A 22229-nucleotide genomic window follows, 5' to 3' on the forward strand; every position below is an offset into this window, starting at 1 on the left:
GTATGTGTGTGTGTGTGTGTGTGTGTGTGTGGGTGTGTCTGTGTGTGTGTCTGTGTTCCTTTTCTTGATGTCAATGGCACTACAATTCTCAGCTTTTATGAATCCATATTTACAGTGTGATGCAAAGAAAAGATGTACATAAAGTGTGCACGCAATGTAGACCTCCCACTTTTACATTGATTATGCTGCACTACTCTGCTTAAAATAATTAACCATGTTTGTGTGTTTAGGCCATAGTTACCATCAAAACTTACAACAGGAGGTGAGACATAATAATTTCTTCTATTTCTTTTGCGTCACTTGGTTTTATTGTAGTCAGGCTTCTCAACTTTTGAGTTTTTTTTTTTTGTAGTTGTACTTGTTTGTTTTGTATTTGTGTAGCAGAGAGCAACCAATGAAATGAGGCTGATGAGATAAATTTACATAAAGTAATGTTAAGTTACATGTTTCCTGTTCATGGGTATGCAAGTTAAATCTCACACATGAAAGGCAAACTCCACCCAAAACAATTAAAACTACTATTAAGAGAGGTCATTATTGATTGTAAATACCTTGAAGGATGTAGTGTATCAGGCTTGTCTCAGGAAGTTGAATTTTAAGTAGTATGACAGAATATGCCATAACATGTTTCATTGTTCTGTAAGCAGTTACATGTTTATCAGACCAAGTCACTGGTTTTAGTATTCAATGTTTAAAAAAAATACCATTCTCTTTGTATGTTCAAGTTAAAAAGAATACACATTTCAAAATTTTAATTTGAATCTGTAGCTTATTTTCTGCATTTTCTTTAACAATCAAGTAAAGTCATGCTGCCATTATATCGTAATTGCAGGATTGTCAATCGCAATTTGACTTTCTCTCCAAATCCGGCAGCCCTAGGTCAGTCCCTTTGTGTTTTCTGTTATTCAGACAGTGGGTAGTAATAAAAAGACAAAGCTTTGATAGGATTACATCTCAAGTCAGCACGGAAACATAGCGGGGGCTCTTAACCGTTCGGCTCTCACTGGGCATTACATCAAAATGACTAGTTCTGCTGGATATGGTTGTCTCAATGACTCACTTTCTTTTAAAGTTGTGTATGCACTTATCTTCTTTTCAGCCTCACTTTCTGCGGTTCTGATTTGCAGTGTATAGCCAATGTGACATTTAAAAGACTTTTATTATAATTACTGTTTGAAGAAAGTCATCATTCAGTGTAAGTGTACAGTAATAGTATTGGTTTTATGTTACTTTTAGAGTTATATTTCTTCTGGAGTGTGACATTTCAGAAGAGAAGCTACTTTGCCAAATGTATTCTCACTCATTTAATGCTGGCTGAATTTTAAGAAGGATGGCAGTTGTGACAGGTTCAATTTACTTTGTCCTGCTTAAAGTACATGCATTACTTAATCCCAGGTGCAGGGAAAGACTTATTAGCAAACTAACGCATTGGTAAGACTCAAATTCCACACCTGTAACCTTGACCCAGCATGATTAATTATGTAAAATCTGAAACGGTAAAGCTGGATCTCAAAATAATGTGACTGTGTGCTTTCAATTTGTTAGTTGGGAATTCATCTTAACTAATTTTGCCTTCCGTTCACGTTTTAATGCAAACATTTTAACTGTTGCTCTGTGGGATAGCTTCCTGTAGTTGGTCCACATTTGAACTTGACCAGAATTTGGTAAATCAAATTTGAAACTGCATTATTTTCACGTACTTAAATTAACCAGCATAAAGGAGCGAACATTACGGAAATCAAATTGGACCATAAAAGGTGCCTTTTTACGCCTAGTTCAGGCGAGATGAGTTTAAACTCACAACTTCTTGTGCAGCGTTCTTAAACCTGCCAGCTCACACCAATGCAACAAGATGGTGTATCATCTCCATAACAACGCCTCTTTGTACTTCCGTTATAACTTCCAACTTTTGGGCTTTTTTGTTGCTGGATATATCATTTGTTTTGTTTATATAGGAATGTGGATAACTTTAGTGGTATTGACATGCTTGCTACAATTGCATTTCTAGTGATGAATTGGCGACAACACATTTTATTTCTGATTCACTAATTTATTCTAACACCGCTGGGCGCTCCCTCTCTTCAAACACTCTCTATCTCGCTTGACCACATAGTGCAAACCTTTGGTCTGAACTGAGTCACTCTGTAAAAGTAAATAGCCTTGCTTGCTAATGCTTGGTAATGTGTTGTCACCCTCTAAATTAAATTGTGTCACCAGTGGCAGTTTATCCCTCCTATCAGTAAAAAAGCCATGTCATGTCCCTGACGGTGAAATGACCTCCCAACTCCACTACTACTGCTGAGTCACACCACATCCTCTGTTGTAAGCTGAATGGTTTAACAGCAGCTCATATCACCATCACAACCACAAGCTCTTTTACACTTCAAACTCAAATTGCTCCTAATGAATCAATTCCCTTACTTAGCACTTTGTGTCCTCTTAATTAGTTAAGTATTTGGTGGTCCATGATTTGAATACATTTGCTAAGATTCAGATTTTCTTATTAATGATTGTTTGAAATTTAGTAAACTAATCATAGACATAGTTTGCTTTCATTGTAAGCTGCACTAATTAGAAATCGTGGCCTTGTATGTGCAACCAAAACAACCTCTTAAATAAGATGAAAGCAACATGGAACTCTTAATAAAAAAGATATTAAAAGATATTAAAAATAAAATATTAAAGCAGTGTTATTTTTTAGTTTTTTGAATTTTCACTTTAGTAATTTATAATCTGTTGAAGTTACTTCCAAAGAATCAATCATGACTTTGACCAAGAACCGGCGCTTTCTACAGACGGCTGATTGAAAAAAGCATTAACCCGTCAAAGAAATTATTCCAAAAATATTTCATGTTGAAGTCAAGACAAACTTTAATTAACGCCACTTTTTTAGTGTTTCCACTATCAGTGCGTTTCTCCTGGACTAAAGGCTACCCCTTTTTCCTTTAATAGCTGAGAATTGAGACTGAATTGTGCATGGAAAACGAGCATGAAAGCACCATTTGATGACATTTAGTATTAATGTTTCCTTGGAAGATGTTAGATCTGGGATTCTCGGACAGATTAATCTGCATATATTCATGGCAATTATATGGTAATTTAAGTGGGAAGCCTTGCATTCATGAATACGTCCCATCAATCACAATGCCACATTTAAAATTCAGATTCTTGCATAGTAGAAGAACATGTGATGCAGATGGCCTACTTACAATGTGCATGGCCATATACAAAAGCATGGATTCAACTGGTAAAGTCAGGGAATGTACAGTATACAGAGTTTACTCAAATAATCACAAGTAATTTTTGGGACTTGAATGCATCACTTGTATGGCTTGTTCTATCTTTCTTATAACGATCCAGGTACACATATGTTTTTTTCAAAAGGCTAATTTGCTTTCAAAGCTCAAAATTGCTATTATCCTTTTCTTCACCCTTGGAGTTGACAAATGTCAACAAAGAAAGAAACAAGCTCTTCATTCAACAAAAAAGAAACATTGGTCAATGAAAAGATACATGTAATGTGGTGTACCTGTCATTGTAAGCTGAGTGATATTACAGGCATCACAGTCACACTGTTGTTTTTTAGTGGAGAACACAGACGGCCACTAAACATGACGCTGTACTCCTTGAGGAAAGAGCAAGTAATTAACCCAAGATTGATGTCAGTTTCCCCCAACAAAGTGGGTTTTAAAGTGTTTACCTGGGCTATAAATTAGATCTTGGCCACGACAACTGGCAACATTCAGAATGGATCACCAGGTGCCTAGACATCTGTGTGATTCCCTTAAGGATTACAACTGTGTGTATGTGTCTGTCTGTCTGTCCGTCTGTGTGTGTGTGTGTGTGTGTGTGTGTTTGTGTGTCTGTCCGTCCGCCTGTGCGAGTGTGCATCTACTTGAGTGACTTGTGTTGTTTACATGATCCCACTGAGAAGGGTTCTGCCAGCAGCCTCAGTACTAAAACACACAGATGGAATTTGGGAAAGGGGCATCAGGATGAAGAAATAACAGGAGATGGAGGTGAAGGAAGGAAAGTAGCAGGCGAGGACCACACAGAGAAACAATGGCAAATTCATAGTTTGTCTCATCCTGATTAAATTATGAAGGGGCTGGAGTAGCAGCAGTAGTTGCAGGCATATACTGTATGCCAACTCATGCAGCACTCTGAAAGGAAATAAATCACACACACTTTAGCCATTGAAATTAGAGGTGGGAGGTAGACAGATAAATAGAGAGATTCTGTGAAAGGTGTGTGTGTTTGTGTGTGTGGGTCTGATTTGTACCATATTCTGTCTCTCATTTGTTCAAGTGGCACTCCATCAAAAACAAACAAAAGATGATTTATTATCTATCTCATCTCACACGCGTCCCAAAACCTGTAAACACTGTTGAGCATTTCCATTTTGACTCGCCATTTAATAAAAATTACAGTTTTATTTTGTCCTACTCCTGTCATTGTATTACACCTTTAGTTTTTGGGGTGGTAATTGAATCTGGATGTAGTTTAAAAAGGTTGTGTACCTTTTGTATTATTCAGAAGGATCCTGAATCATTTTTCCGATAGATTGTCTTCACAAAGAGATTTTTCCTGCCGCTTTGCCCATGTAAAGGCAGTATGCTTTTAAAAACCGAGGTGATTTTCAGGCTGGATCACTCTAACTCTACTCTGCTAATGCCGCAACTACCACGGCAATACATCAACTGGCCCCCCCACTTGAAACACATATTAACCAGACATATGTTTACCCTCCTGCTGGTTATGGCAAGGAGGGTGTCGTTTTTTGTGAGGTGCTGAAAATGGCAACAGGTGTTTAAAGGTCCTGTCCTTGATCCTGTAGTAAACAAACTGTCCTTGTTGGTGCAATCAAAGACACTTTGGAACCAGAGACTTGGGGGAGTGCTGTTGTGTGTTTGATTCTTCCGTTGAATACATCAACAGAAATAGACAATGATTATGTAATTTAAAAAAAAAGAAAATCAACAAAACGGACACTACTGCAATTTGATTGTCATACTGCACTGTACTGCAACGTACTGAAACCAATAGCTGCCTGGAAGGAAGGAAGGAAGGAAGGAAGGAAGGAAGGAAGGGAGGAAGGGAGAAAGGAAACCAATCTGAAAAAAACAAATTGCTTGTTTAAAAAGAAACCAGCCAGAGGTCATGCAAAACATACATGATTTGTAGTTAATATGCTAAAACACAGGTCTACAGGCTTGATGATATCAAAAAATGGCTGGGAACTGTTGACAGTTTGTTTTGATGGTAGAAAGCATTTGGTGTGGATACAGTTTTAAAGTTTGGAGATAATTTGTCTAGGGAATGCAAAGGTCCTTTGAGGCTTTAGTGTATTCAAGGAAAAACGGAAGAGCATTTGATGACAATTCCGATCTCAACCTGTTACAGTTGTAATCTTCAAACATCACCTATCTGTTTTCTATGGAGCTTTTGTCTGCCCAATTTATAAAAAACAAAGCAGTTTTCATTTGTTGAATTGGACTTAATTCAGAAAATACAAATGGCAACATTTCAACTCCTTTAGTTTTGCATTAAAAAAAATAAAGTTTTAGTTATGTCTAACTTCAGATGGCATCAAACTTTAAATTTAATTTTACTAAAATGTCATAGCACAGTTTACAATGAATTATTAGTAGAGGATTACAGCACCGATTAATCTAGAATGTCCACATTTTTCTTGCACTGCACCTTTCAGATTACCTCTTTGTTTTTTGTATTTCTCTGTGAAATAATTTGGTCATGCAGTACTCTGACATGTTTTTTTTTCTTCTTTGTGGCATTCTCCACTCTCGATCCGTGTCATCTATAAATTACAGGTGTGTGTGTGTGGCACATGGCTGTCGAACCGTTAGCCTGAGGGATTTCAAACTTGACCGGTGTCTTGGTACGAGTAAGTGCACTGCCAAGTTTGACGTTGTTTGGATTAGAAATGCAAAAGATATCGTTAAATATATACTGTAGGTAAAAGAAGCACACATTGGCTTTTTCCGCTCTAGCTGCTGGCCGCTCCCCCTCTCACCCGGACAACTAGAGACAGAGAGCAGCAGATCTTTGGCAGCTAAAATGTGAAATACACCTCAGACCCACAGAAACGTGCAAAGTAGCACTACTTTGGACTGTCTTTGACTTATAAACAAACAACAATTCCCGAATTCTCCCGAAAATCTTGCACATACAAAGCACAACCACACAACAAGTGCAGACAGAGCGTGATGCCACTTATAGGCAGGCTATTGATCTTATAAAGCGAGATGTATCCGTATGTATATGTGTCCGGGTTTGGGGGGAAGGTAACCTGCACATCAGCAGACGCCTTCATGCACAACGCTTTAGAACAGCAGGGGGACTCTTTTCCTGCTACTGTATTAAATTTCTGTGAGCTGGCAGAACATAACATAGCTTAATCTCTGAGATTATTCCTTCAGAGCGCTGTGTAATGCGAAAAAAGTTCAGAGTTGAACCGGGCAGACACATCAGTTTTGATCAGACTCACCCTTGGTCGGGATAAGTCGCCAAAATACCCCCGCGAATCAAATACTACTATACCATTAAAACTGCTAAGCCACTAAACCTATATGGAAATAAACACCTATGCTGAAATGTTAAATCTGTTAACGATGCAACATGAGACACCTTCTCTCTCTCTCTCTCTCTCTCTCTCTCTCTCTCTCTCTCTCTCTCTCTCTCTCTCTCTATGCATTCACACACACACACGGTTTGGTTCTGGTGGTGGATGAACGTAGATATGTGCTGATTAGCTCTCGTAACGGGCCAGTTGGGTAGCGTACTGTCATAAGTCCATGACGCTAATGATTACTCCACATTGTCATTGTGATATTTTGTGATTTAATTCTGAAACTGCAGGGTTCTTGGTCAGGTAAATACAGTAGTACAAAATCTTCCTCTGATGTAGTAGTCAATAGTAGGCTGTACAGTGGAGTTGCATAGGAAGTGGTTTGGGGTCCTTCTATAAGTCATTTTGGGGGTACAATTTGGTTTTGATAAATTCTACAAGCAGCAATACCACAGTAGCACGCTGAAGTGCTAAAAATACTTCAAACAAGACATATACTAGAACTTCAACAAGAAGTAACGTCACCCAGCATCACTTACAGCACCTTTTAGAGGTCTAGTTCGTACACTAGCCTCATGTCGTCACCTAATGGTTGTCCCGATCTAACCCTCCCCGTTCTGAAAACATCTGCTTCATGGCACTGACAATACTACCTCCTCTTGATCTCAGCCCTGTGTGTGTATGCTTGTGTGTGTGTGTGTGTGTGTGTGTGCGTGTGCGTAAATGCCATTTCTGCTGAGGTTAGACTACAGTATATTATTCTTCAGTTTTGTTACTGAGCTATCCTTTAGTTACCACTGTTCCACTCATTTAGAAGGATGAGATGCTTCTCAGCAGGAAGCTAAATTGATATGCAACTAAATTACACATTTGACTTCACATGTCGTGTAAAATATGGTTCGGGAAGCAAAGTACCGCCAAATAGGTTTTTCAGTGGTGTCAGCAAGTTTTTCTGTGATCTTAGGAAATCAGATTTTCTTACTTTCTTTTAACCTTTCTCACTTCCACATCTGCCTCATCTAAAAAGTATTTTTCTCTAATCTTAAAATATTAAGTCTGTCCAACTGTGAACTTCACTTTAATTTATCTAGCATAAAAAAGGCCTGAGACTCATATGCTGAGGCATTAATCTGATTGAATAAAATGAAAGCCAAACCTCCCACAACATTATTATTAAACAAAGACTGGCTACAGAGTAGACTTCATTGTTTCTTTATAGTATCATTTAAATAAGTAGTTCATTCAATTGAGAGCAGGAATCAATTAATAACATTTGTCTTGTGCAAAAATATCATAACTACTAAGCTGTAGACTTAATTTTTTATTGATGCTGGCAATTAAAGCTCGTCTGATAAGACTAATTTGATTAGAGCGGCTGAGAACACCTAAGTATCGCCCTGAGTGTTGGATTAGCATAATCTATAAATGTATGTCTGTTTAGGATATGGTTGAAATTAGATCAAATTTGCAGCAGCACTTTAATGCAGTTTTGGGAACCTAATTAGCAATATAAATATGGATATTGCTGAGAAAGAAAAGCTGACATATACCTTACATTTTTTTTTAATTAGAATGGAAAAAAAAATGTGGCAACATTTACCTGTTCTCTATTTTCTATTAAATGATCATCCCAAAGTGTGTTCACAAGAGTGGTGACATGTGACATGGAAAAGATCAATGCTTTTCACAATAGATGTCTCAGGAAAATCTGCCGCATTTTCTGGCCTGAGTACATTTCAAATAAACAGCTGTACAAAAGACTGCCAAATTCGATGTATAAGACATGTCTTCATAATGGCCCATGACTGAATCTTTAAAGTTGAATTAGGATGGACTCTATCAGGAAAAAGTAAGCGAGGTCTACCCAAAACCACATGGGGAGGAACTGTGACAGCTGAGTTTAAGGTGATGGACCTAACGTGGCGAGGCACAGCATGCCGCACAAGACATGTCTCGATGGAGCCAGATCGCAAAAGCTTTATGTCCCATCCGGGAGGAAGAGGATTACGTTCCACCCCTAGAGACAATGGTAGTTAATCCACTGTTTGAGATAGTAAGTGTTCAGATTTTCCTTCTTCATTATTCATTAATTGCTCCCTGTTGATTTATTATTCCAGATGATGAAAAAGCTCCAGAGACACAAGAATCTGCTGTAAACGCACATCTTGCCTCAATATAGGGCCAACAAAACAGCTCCCAAAACAAAGACAGCTCCCTGCTGTTGCAGTGTGAGTTACTGTAAGTGCCAGGGTGCCACTAACCATTTTTAATGAGACCTCTTTCTATAGTTTATCTCTGCCTTTAGTCCTACTGTAGGTTCAGAGAGAGTTGACTTTATGGTATGGTGTGTCTGGTGCCAAATTAAACACCAAAATAACTATCCCTGAAAATCTGCACATGGTGGTAGAGTGAGTACTCAGATCCTCCTTCACTAAAGGATGACTACCATGATTAAAAATAAAAACAATACAAGAAAAGACCCTACAGTCAAAGTTTTGATTAAGTAAATGGCAAAAAGTGTGTCGTTATCAAAAGTGAAAGTACTCATTGTGAAAAAGAGTTTAGTTTTAGCATTTTCATGCTTTCAGATTGGTTAAATAATTAAAGAAATGAAAGGGTGAGGGTAAAAAAAGGAAGAAAATGGAAAGAAAGAAGGATACGGAAGGCATGGAAGAAAGGCAAATGAGAAAAGAAAAAAGATGATGTAAGAATGGAACCATTTAGGAAGGAAGAAAGGAAAGAACAGAAGGAAGGAAATACAATGAAGGAAGAAGGAAACTGCAAAAGTAGCATTATGCTGCAACTAATTATAATCTTAATTATAAATCAATCATTCATAATTTTGAATTATTATTTTTTTTAATTAGGTGTGAGAAAAAAAATTGCTTTTTTTTTCGTCCGACCAAAGTTATTCAGTGTAAACGCTGACGTGAGAATAGAGAAATTGAACTTACCCACCATCTTTCGTCATTCACTTGAAGGGCCTTGATAATTAAAAAGTACAGTGCTGAACTGTGTTTCCCTCCTGCTCTCAAATTAGTCACTGCTACAAGCAGGAGTACTCCAGGGTACATTGTGTTACACCATATTGTACTGTACATGTGACCGACTGGCCTAAATCTGCTCCACTGCTTTCCCATATTTTAATATACCCTGCCAGTTAATTCTCCCATTTCTTTCTTAAGCTATTTTCTCAAAATAAACTTGAACTCGCAACTCTATTTTGCAGATGAATGGATTCAGAAATTAACTTACATACTGTACATATACATTAAGTTAAGTTAAATTGTCTATTCAAATTGGAACTGTGGAACTTGTTTAGGAGCCATTAAGAGCATGTCACTCACTCACCACTGCACTAATGAACATCCTGTCCCTCTGTCTCAAATATATTATCATGTATTCAATTAGGTGTAACAGAAAAAAACTACTTCACTGGACTGGAGTAGCAATTATCTGAGAATTGCATGGTATGCCATGAACTAAATCAACGTGGCCGAGCTCAAAGACAGCTTGTCTTGGATTTTTGTGTAGTGAGTGACAGTCTTTGGCATGAGGGGAGGAATATGGAGGCTTCGTCCAGGATCCTGAGGAGGCAGAAAGCCAATTTGTATTTAAATAGCTGTAGATCCAAGGCCTTGAAACATGTCATTCCTATTGACAAGCTGCTGACTGAAGGACTGGCTCCTACCATAATGAAATTGTTTTGTTGGAGAGCTCTGCATCCCTGATAGGGATACTGTACGGATTCATAACGAGTACAGTAAGGAAAGGGTTGAATGGGGGGGAAAAAAACGAAAGAAATATCACAACCAGACCAAAAGTCACCAATTCTTTTTAGAAGCAATTATCCGAAGACACACAGCGTTGAAAGGGGGTACGTGTTTTTAACTGCCCAGTCTCAATGATAAATGTACCTTTTCTGCGTTTGTACTGTGGTCATTTCTATAAAAAAACCCTGAAGGTAGAAAGGTCAGAATAACTCTTTGTCCATCCAGGTCACCTCATTATTAACGATAAACTACTATTTTGACAAAACACATTTCTTGTATTTTTTTCTTTTGGTTTGAATTCACCCAACGGTGGCAGATGTGTGTGACCCAGATAGTGTCACATAATGAACTGAGGAGGCGACGTTCCAACAGGAAAGCCGTATCGACAGAAGCCAGGCAGGGAATTCAGAAATACACGTGTTATTTGTTGTATTGTTAATTTCCCCCTTCATTAGTTCTATTTTCTGGTTAATGGCTTGCTATTCTGCTATTTCCACATGCTGGCAGAGAGAGGGACTTCAGTTGTGAACCTCTAATGAGTCAATATCAGTCCACTGCTGTCAATGTACGTTGGGGCAATGTGGTATGCAGTGCAAACAAATGTACTTTGACTTCTTCTTCAGTTTGATTTATTCATTTTCAAAACAACCACAAAAAAATAAGACATGGAACACAATTGGATTAAAACAGTAAGTCATTAAGCAGAAAGGAATTTGATTTGTGAAAATCAAAGAATCTCTACCCTCATCCCAACAATCGTGTGTAGTATTACAACATAGAAACAGTTTAACGTTCCTATGGCCATTGTAAAATTCTGTGAAACAGTGGGAAAAAGCAGGCTTTTCTCATTTCTGCACATAATTACGAAAAGTAATGCACTGTAGTCCATATATCTTCCACGTATTTATCTCTGTATGCACCACATTGACTGCCTCTGTATACAAGCTCCAAGATCCGCGTATGGAGCAAGTTGGGGTGGGTGGATGTGTCCTAAAACAGAGTTTTCAAATTCGGAACATCTTCCGAGTTTGTGTCCTGGAAGATGGGGAAAACACAAGACTTTCACCCACGAAATGGGTGTTTGTGTCCGGGGCCCTGTTTCAGGAAGAAGGTTGAACAAACTGAGTCTAACCCTGAAATCTGAGTGGGTTTACCCTGAGATGGGAAACTGAGTTTTTCGGTTCCAGAACAGCGGATTTGAGTTGATTCAATGAACTCATAGTAGGTTGACTCAGAGTTAAGGGCCACTACTAAATAACTACTATAAAAAGGCAGCATGAATGGAGTCATGATACTTCGATTTGCCATGGCAACAACAACAAACAAATCGGTCGCCATATTTTATCCCTCTGGAACTGGAACTACTCAAGAACACAAACAGGGCTGGCATGGTTACCACATTACGGTCACTTGATGCCTACCGCTGGTCTGAGCTTGTCACTGTCATCACCGCAAAAAGCACAATGGCCTGCATATGTGCACGGCCACGTTGTGTTTAATGACATGGATTCACTGATTTTAATGACATTGTGTCTTATATGCATTCAAGGTTTTCTAAACAAAACTTATCAAAAAATGGAGCAAATTCAACCTTTCGCGACACGACAACAACATACACGGTAGGGAAGGAAAAGACATTTCTCCGTTCTCAGCTGAGATAGACACATTAACGTTAGCTGCAGTGTTTACCATTGCGCATTAGCCTAGCAGCCAGCGGAGTGTGTTTCCGTTTACAGCTTTATCTCGATAAAACAGCACGGTTGAATTTCCGCCTGTATGCACGTTTCGTAGTCTAAAACAGACACAGATATATAATTTGGGACTTTAGAATGCACAAACTGCACCCCACATTCCTTTCAGCTACTGAATGGATTTATTTAAATATTTAAGCAAGACCACAAGCTTTCCCTAACCTTAACCAAATACATTTAAAAATTAACATTCAATAAAGTACAATATCACTGCACATCGAACAATAAGATGCAACACACCAACATATTCATTAGTGTCTTCATTTTGCAACACTAACAGAAAAACTGAACACTGTCTAACCTGCAATCATTTGTCTCCCAATTGAACGTGCAATAACCTGTCCCCAATGACCGAGCAATGAACTTAAAGAATGAAAAGAGGGGACAAAATATCTAAACCTTTATGTACCACCAAGTAAATACCTATACTGTAATTATAAGTAGGGAAATTAATGATCACATTATCAACTGATTGCATTGCCTTTCATTAGCTGGGGGGAAACATACTCATTATAATTGAGGACTGTCATCAAATTTGAAATTAGCTTCCTATGTTTGCTCCGTCTAATGGTAATGAAATCACCATTGCTATTGCATGATTGTAGAGACTCAAAAAATGCTGACCAATTCATCTCATCTCTTTGGAATCATCAGAGACCAGATTCATTTCCTTTTTTTAATGCAGTGGTACAATGAAAATGAGGTCAAAATTATAGAAAATTAGCAGACTTCCTGTATGCTTTTTCTGTTTGAAATATTTGATAGCACTATTCTTGTTCATCATCAAGCTTTTTGTCTCATCTATCTCTCCTTTTAATGTTTTGCCTGGCATTGCGTGCCTGCTTCCAGCCCCTGGCAAAAAATACATTTTTGTATTAACCCAAAACTGGAACACTCTGCAAACCCCCACCAATTAAGAGCTTCACTTGTTTTGACAAAGGGACATCTAAAAAAAAAGGTCTGGTAAATTACATGTAGGAATTGCATCACACATCGGTGTATGGAGTTAGATGCACTTTCAGCATTGGTTGATGTGTACTTAGATGTTGAAGCTGCTGCATTTATGCAAAGAAAAATAATCTGCCCTGTTGAACGAGACTCCCACGCAAAAAACTTCAGCCTTTGCCACTAAATCAAAATTGTGACCTATTCAGAAAAAAAAGATGAAGAGTTTTCTTTAGACATACGTTCACCGACAGAATTTAGATGAAAGATAAAACTCTTAGATAAAAGGGATGAACCTTTTTCTCTTTGACTGACGAGAAAGAATAAAATCTGTTTTCTCAGCGTACATCCCTGTCTTCCTCTATTTCCTTTTTAGTTGTTTTTCAAGTGTCGGTACTCTGCATTATTGATCTGCACATACATATATGGAAGAAAAATACTCGCACCTTCCAACTATGTGATCAATCTCAGTGAAACTGCAAGGACAGCATACATCATCATTATTTTATTCATGGTGATTGTCATTTGAAGAGTTTCTGCTTTATACTGTCCTCAGTGGTCCTCAAATTTCTGTGGAAGTGTTTTTAGTTTTCCTGTACTTAATAAGTAATTATCCCTTAACTGCCCGACATAATTGGTCATTTTTTGAATTCTCTTGGAAAGTTTTGAGGTCTTTGTAACGAGGTCAAGTTATATTAGTGTCTAAGCCAAGGTTAGTAACTTTGGCAGATAAATTACTTGTGGTTAATTACTTTTATTTGCAAGTACTTGATAATGTGCTAGTAAGGATGATATACAGTTTGTAGCTGAGTTTAAAGAACAAACCCATGCCCAGAATCCTTAGCCTCCATCCTTGTTGATTAGCATACCATTAATGCAATATGTATCTATGGAGCCAAGGCTGAATTACCATCTTGGAGTTTAGAAGAGTTTTGTCAGAGCCCTGGAGCGCCCCAAAGGTTTGCTCAGTGGCAATTGGTTTTGATAATTTAATTAATTGAAAATGTGACAGGGAATTTGCATTACTAAAGTACTAATAACCTACTACAGTTGATCTTGCATTATTAGGGATTTCTGTTGCTGTATCATTTAGAGGGACCTTGTGTTATTTATTCTCAAATAGAGCATATTCCTAATGAAGTTGTATTCAAACAAATCACTGCCAATTAAGAAGTGTCCCAGCATAGTACTGGTTGTATTGGACTTAATGGGAACTTGAGGTGACAGGATACAGACCACATTGTGGTTGGTGGGGGGTCAGAAGAGGCTCAACAGCAAATATTTGCACATATTATGTACTTTTTCAACACAACATGCAGTATACATATATAAAACCATCAACTGACCAAGTCAATTGATTCTCCTAACATCTTGCCAAATTTACAGAAATGTTAATGAATGTGCACTGTCCTTAAATAAATAAATAATAAATTAATTAAATTATTACTTAAGTAATAACAGCTCAACTCTCCAAACCCTATCGCTAGAATCAAACACAAGGGTGTAGAGGTTGAGAGAGATGTGTGTCTGTCAAATTCAGATGCTTTTCTCACAAGAAAACCAACAATTTTTTAGACTGAAACACGTGGATGTTCCCCTGACAAGAATTTCCAGCAGTCCATATGACTTCTATCTTTCAGGAATAAAGGATAAAATAACTTAATGGTGTTACTATTCTCGCAAACCTTGAAGTGCTTAGACGTGTCTTGGACGCACGAGATCACCGTTTCCTGTTTCTTATAATCAAAGTTGTTTTCTTATATACCTGATTGTGGCCTTTCCCTAACCAATCGAGTTGTGTGCCTAAGCTTAACTTTTCCTAACCTCAGCAAAGCATGAGATGTCGTGTGAGTGTGGTTTCACACTTCTGACCAGTAGTCAGAGGTGAAACTGACTTGAAACTTCCATGCATGAAGGGCATTGACAGAAATATTTACACTCTCTTCCCTAAAGCAAAGGCTTAACCTTAATTTGAAAAATATTTCTGCCAATTGAGACGAACAGAAAGAGTTTACTTTATTTAGTCTACCTCCCACTTTGAGTTACTTAAAATCGGCCATTCTTTCTTTGTCTCTGAAACTTTCCCCACAAGGTCACTGCGGTATTTGGGCAGGGTAATGTTGGATGTTAGTCCAGGTTTCTCTGTCATCAGTGGGGTTCAGTTAGGCCACATACAGCCCGAGGTGGCCGTCTCTTTCGGTCCCCACACCCAGGCAATTTAAAAGCTGTATACTCTTGGGATCATCAGGCAGCAGCTTGCAGGCCTCAGCATGGGCTATGAAAGGCCATGAGATTGCTGTAACTTACACTGCAGGTGTAGGCGCGAGAGGAGGATGGATGCTAAAAATGTAATCAACGCCTGAGCTTGTTCCCAGTCTCAATCTGTTAGCGGGAGTGCACGCTTGGTAATTATTTTCTTTCGATAAATCCGCTTCACTAGGGCTGAGGGTGCAAGTGCAACTGTATTTATAATCTGGGTCTGATTATACTGTTATTTTTGTTGACTCTACAGAACAAACTGTTATCATTTGCTTTATGGGTCTTTAAGGTCATCATATAGTCCACAACTCTGAGAGCCAGTCTCCATTAGTCAGTATTCTGTTGCTATTACTGCCAAAACCACATGCAGGTAGGAGGCAATTTGCTGATTGACTGGACTGCAATTTGTTAGAAACCACATTTTGTATTATTGAGCATGAAAAATGTAAAGCAGAAAAAAATAAATTGCATGGACTATAGTTATAGTATTGTACATTTCTGCTAGACTGGGTAAACCCTGCCCACTCTGCGGGCAATTTGATTTTGCCCTGCAGCTCGATCTGGAAACCTACACATTTAATTCTCCTGCTTCAGTTCACAATTTTGCGGGAACTAATTACAAACTGGCTTATCTACCTGGCGCGGTACTGGTGGGTTTAACACGATGACGATAGAGAGGCAAACAAGCAGCTTCTTGTTTACATTCAACATGGCCGGAACCGAATGCCACCAAAGCACAGCAAACCCATTGATGGCGCTATTGCTTCTACGTCACCCGGATTGTGGGTCTGATTGGTTGAAGGACTTTCCAATTGTGTACAGAGTCATTTGAACTATGCCCGTTGGTCACGCCTCTTATGCAGAGAAAATACAGAGCAAACACCCCAGACCAATGTTCAATCTCAAATCTATTTAGCTTGAGTAGGTCCGGTGATAGCCAGACTACATTTCCATAGGAAATAGCATGCAAAGTGTCCAGGGAGTACTTGTACTTCAGAGGAAAACATTGTACTACTATATTTACCTGACAGAGAAATGTCACTGGTTACGTCGCAGATTCAAATAATAGGACTTACAAAATATCACAAGTAAAATATGATGCATTTTTATTCATTAAGCTATCCAACAATATATAAAAGTTGGAAGCTCCAACTTCAACACATGTTTAGTACATTATAGTGCCTCACTTTCCATTTAAAGTAAACATTTTAGTGCAGGACTTGTACTGTGGGGTATCAATAGTTTTACTATTAATAGTTAATCCGTTTCCTTCCAAAAAATAATAAAAAAGAAACGTTTTGAGTACTTCTACCAGTGCTAATACCAACATTGCCAGTTAGAGAAATGGTTAAAAGTAAATCAAGAAGCTGGGGCCCCCAAATCATTATATTAATATATTGAACATTTTAGTTGATCTAGTCTACCAAAAACCACTAATTGGGCTATTTTATGTACACAGGATTTTATCTGATATATCTTTCATCACACACAGGTGCCCACTGGCAACTTTCTCCTCAATTCACAACTGACTTTAGTAGCTTAGATAACACTTAACACTCAACTGTCCTTGTTGTTATTACAGACGTCAAGTAATCACATGATGTTAAAATGTGCCCTGCGCCCCCCATCCAGCCTGTTATGAGAGCCAATCCAAAAACTATACTATAGATTTACACTTTTGATTTTGGTTTTGAGAGCTCAGTAGCACTCTCAGTCAACATGAACACAACTATTGGAACACCCAACGAGGTCTGTAATCCCTAATTTTTATGAAGGAAAATAACCCCTTGATGCGAGTAGACTAAAACAAAGAAACAACAACACACAACAAAGAAAAAAACAAATATAAAACCTAATTTATGAGCTTCAATATATCTAATACAATAAGTTGAAATCAATATTAAAGATTTTTTACATCATGGCAATGAAATAATCACTGAAACAAAACAGGTACAACTTACTGAACATATAACCAATCCCAATAAAGTCTCCAAGCAGTGCAATTTATGCTAATTTAGTGATTAATTACAAATTATGATTGATGAAATGATTATCTTTGCAGTGGAAAAAAGAAAAATTGTAAAATGTGCAAAATGTATTGACACTGTAAACAGTGTTTTTACATTCTCACAGCACTAATTAAAGTGCCCATATAATGTTCCTTTTCAGGTTCATAATTGTATTTCGAGGTTTTTACCAGAATATATGTGGTTTAATTCTCAAAATACACCATATTTTTGTTGTACTGAGCATTGCTGCAGATCCTTTTTTCACCCTGTGTGTTCAGGTCTCTGTTTTAACTACAGAGTGAGACATCTCACGTCTTTACTATCTTTGTTGGGAGTTGCACATCAGCTAGATAACTCTTTCTCCAGCTTTGGTCAGTACAAGGCAGGATTAGCGGGGAGACTTCTTCTAAATGAGGGCGCACCTGCATAACAGGGACATGCAAGTGGTTCTTTTGGAGATTATGGTGAACTAGTGTGTGTTATAGCAGTGTTTTGCCATTGAGAACGAGCTAGCATGCTAGAGCTAGCATGCTAGGGTTAGCCACCTCGTCTCAGCTAGTTACATAGAAAGCCGTGCACAATTTGAACAGCTCACCCGGAGATTGAAGGCAAAACACAAAAAATTATTACTTACATAATTTGGGCATTTTAAAAGAAGAGCAGCAGCAGTTTTAACAATATCAATAATTGTAGTCATTTTTACAATAGTAAGTGATTACTTTGGTTCAGATGGGAACTGCATCCAAAGAAGGTGACAGGGCAGTCACTGGAGCTTGTGTACAGTAGCTACTAAACTCTGCATGTCCCTGTAAGTTATACTTCTCCTCAGACTGACAGGATCCTCTGTTAGAGCAAGCAAGAGTGAAAAAGATTCAGAGAGAGAGAGAGAGAGAGAGAGATGGCTGATGCGCATAGTGCTGATGTGCAGTTTGAGAAGTCAGTTCTAGACGATAGGCTTGCAGACAGACAGACAGGCGGGGAGTGAATGCAACTGTACTATTACTCCCTCGCCAATAGCTTTGGTGTTGCAATGGGTTTCTCATTTAGTCCGTGCCAAGCTGCACAGACTCTGATAAGGCTTCCCGAGCACACACTGATCCACTCTGCTGAATGTATGGTGAGGCAGACAGCTTTGCCTGTACTCAGGAAATCTAGAGACATCATTTTAAATCACTGGGTGTTATGTATTAGCTTAGAAATGTGGGAGTCACTTTAAACTATGAATCATCACTTTTTGCTGCTTTTGACTGGAATTATTGCTCACACTACTGATAACAAGCTCCTAAGAACAGTGTCATGTGGGATATTAATTCAGAAAACGAGAATGTTGTTTAACCTATCACTCTGACCATGGTATTTCACTCATGGTCATCTTTGACAGCTTACAGCTGATCCTATCAGCTGTCTCCTCTACTGTACTCCCTAACCACATTCCCACAGCCATTTAGGTCTTAATAACTTGACAGCGCATGCTGATCATTCATGCTGCTGCTGCTGCTGTTGACCCAGGTTGTTGCAAATTCCTTCCAACTCCCCAGCCTCCTCTTGCTGTTCTTTGTAGATGGATGCTGTGCAAGCTTTTTTGGGATAATGGCTGGTTGGTTTTGTGCCATGGTTTCATATATATATATATATATATATATATATATATATATATATATATATATATATATATATATATATATATATATATATTGTGGGAAGTGCAATTAAACATATGTAGTGTTTTTTAATTGCACTTCCTGCAAAATATTTCACATGTTACTTGGATTTATCTGGGATGTGTCATCAGTCTATTCTGTACAATACTGCTGTAATTTGATGTAATAAATGCTACTAGAGTACTACCACTTTTGAATATTGGGAGGCAAAAAGATTATGGTTGATATATTTCCTGCAGTAAGCTAATATATTTTATTGTTACTGACAGAGTCCACCTTTCCTTTTCAGGATTCAAGCTCCAGTTACTGTTTCTAGTTTTATCTCTCTGACAGAAGCCTCCCTGATCATTGATATCAGTCATACAGTGGTATCAAAGCTGTGTTAGGTTACTGCTGCTGCTCCACATTAAAAACATTCATGAACCATGAGGTGGCTTTCATGGTGAAGCAACCTTAATGAAAATAACAAAGTTAATGCTTACTGTCATCGATCACTTAAAATGCATCTTCAAAACATGGCAAGTCATTTACTTGGCTGGACTAACTTTGTAAAAGTTTTTTTTTTTACTTTACATAACTAATTTAGTCTATAAAATGTCACAAAGTTAATTTTGTTTATTTTGCCTGACCAGTAGTCTGAAATTCAAAGATATTCAATTTACAGTGACATAAAAAAGAATAAAGCAGAAAATCCTAACACTTGAGAAGCTTGAACCGACAATTATTTGGCATTTCTGCTTTTTAAATCACTTGACCAGTTATCGATCATTATAATTGTTTCAACATTATCGGAATTTACTCTGTACTTGCTAATATTGAAGGGTAATGCGATTTTATTAATCATTACCTTTAGTATTTTCAGTGACTTGTCTTTCTCACATGTCATACCAAAGACTGTAACATGCAGGGATTTCCCTTACAAGTTAAACATACAGAATATATACAGTATGCTAAATATTGAAATGATAAAGTTAAATTGTTTTCAGTCACAGAAGATGTTCGGAATAGACACTGAAGCTCACAGTAAGCCGATTAAAACAGCTGCCAACAGCGATTATGCAATATGAAGTTCTCCTGCGACTTGTGTCACCCTTCCCAGATTGGCTCAGCTCTCTTAGACCTTGCTGCCCTCAGGAGCAAAGAGTGTCCATCATATTCATAATTATCTGTAAGGGAGGTCCATCACCATCGCATATTAGCAGCACACAGACAGCATGGCAGTAAATAATCCCATCATTTCAGCCAGAGGAGGTCAGGCAGACATAAATTTAACGCAAAGCACTTTTACCTCCTGGAGGGCATTGTAGGGAGGTTTCATCATCTGATGGATTGGTGCCTTTGATTCCCCTTGTCCTCCCTCTGTTTATTAGCCATAGCCGAGAACTTATCCAATAAGTACACATCTGAATTCTACTAGATGTATGACTGCTTTGTACCGTTTGAATTTCTTTAGTGGAATTCTTAAGAAATTGTTCTGGCAAGCAACAGTTGACAGCAGACCAGCAACACATCTGTTTTAATGACTTAGTTGCACAATTCTCTGCTATTAAGAAATGCCTTTTTGTCGTGTCCTATGTGATTTTCAGTAAGAAAAAATGTTTTACACCATGTTCAGATTTCCTGACTCTTACATATTTTAAAGGCTCAGCATTTTTGTTTTTTTATCGATTTGAACAAAAAACACCGAAGTATTTCCTTCCTCCTACTGTATTTCCTACTCACAATGCATTGCTCACATTGTCTGTAAATACTGAAACTAATATGTATATAAATTAGAGAATGTTATTTAGAGAATTTAATATTAAAATAACATTTTAACACAGATTTGTGCGTTTCTTCCACACAAACTGAGCCACGTTAGTTGTTCATCAGTGTCACAGCATTAACTCTCACTACTGGACAGAGCAACATTTGCAAAGTTACAATTTTTTGTAATAGAGTCATACAATAATAAACACATTTTGAGAGATTTGAACCTCTTTAATGTCCATTCCTTTTTGTCCTCTCATACAATTCACTTCCTCTATCATGTCAGGGACGTCTTCTCTGGTTCTCCCTCCTTCTGTTTGTTTCCCCTGCCTGAGATTTATATAGTGTGAGCTTGAAGGATGCTCTGAGTGGTGAAGAGGAGCTCCGTCTCCGGGACATTGGGCATCCATGGTGCGAGCAGCTTCGGATCACTCACTTAAGTAGCTAACATTTCAAACGGGCAATAAAGAGAGTCCTGGTCCCTCTAGAACAATAAAACAGTGTTAGAGTCAGGGGTGGATGCACTGTAATACAGACAGATATTTCTCTGGCACTGCTGCAGCTGCTGCACTCAGCAGTATAAGAGAAACTGACTCAAAGGACATTCACATCAGCAAAGAAAGAGAGTGTGATTCACTGTAACATGTGTAACATAACTTTCTCAGCATGGCCATTGGCCACAGTATAGAATGTGTACCTGGCGTGGTAAGGTCATTAGGGTATTATTAATCAACCTCTGTCATTGCACCAATATTGAAGGAACGTGTCTCCTCTAATTCAAGTCTGAATTGCCTTTTAAAATATTCTTTTTTTGACAGTATATTTAGATTTTAAACATCTTTTCATGATATGTTTTACTTTGTATAGACATTGTTGTAGGGCAAGAGTAAGTCTGAGCAAAGAGGGGATTGTTCTCTCCATATATGACAAGATGTAAAACAGCGTGGGGTTGTTAATTTGTTTCTGTCCTTCTAGAGAAGGTTCAGGGATGAAAGCTAAGTGATGATCCCTCATGTCTGATCCATCTCACGCCTCATTCCTCCTGCAGGAATAACATTGAACAGGGATTTAGCCAAGACCTTGACTTGACTGCCTGCTTGCAGAGAAGAGTCCACTTTGTCTTTGTTGTGTGGGTTTGTAAGTGTGTCGTAATAAGTAGAAGGGTAGCCGTTGTTGAGACCTGTGTGTGTCATTGTGTGTTTCTTTGGCTTTTGTCTTTGCTTGTGTATTCATGTGTGACTGTGAATACAGGTCAAATTTTATGTAATCCTCCCAGAAATGAACAGGAGGTACACTGCGATTTATTGGATTGATGACTACCTTTTATAACTTGTTGTTTTTTTTTACATCCACAACCAAGCAAAAAATCCCAACACTTTGATAGATGTACTTTATTACCAAGTCGGAGTACAACAAATTAGAGGCCGTCCTAACCTAAACTAAAGGAGCTACAGTCTCATAATTATGCTGTCATTCACTCCTGTATGCAATTC

The 22229-nt window shown here is 38.1% G+C and overlaps 1 protein-coding gene and 1 long non-coding RNA gene across 3 annotated transcripts in view; both read left to right on the forward strand.

The window, feature by feature from the left end:
- fstl4 (follistatin-like 4) overlaps positions 1–22229 on the forward strand; it is a 209683-nt gene that overhangs the window by 115091 nt on the left and 72363 nt on the right. The gene's annotated exons all lie outside the window — the stretch shown is intronic.
- On the forward strand, positions 13505–17840 carry LOC116700372 (uncharacterized). The gene is made up of 3 exons (XR_004334636.1): positions 13505–13515; positions 14758–14761; positions 17742–17840. It is a non-coding gene; the product is annotated as an uncharacterized LOC116700372 (long non-coding RNA).

Source organism: Etheostoma spectabile, chromosome 13 (assembly GCF_008692095.1).
Source record: "Etheostoma spectabile isolate EspeVRDwgs_2016 chromosome 13, UIUC_Espe_1.0, whole genome shotgun sequence".
Classification (NCBI taxonomy): domain Eukaryota; kingdom Metazoa; phylum Chordata; class Actinopteri; order Perciformes; family Percidae; genus Etheostoma; species Etheostoma spectabile.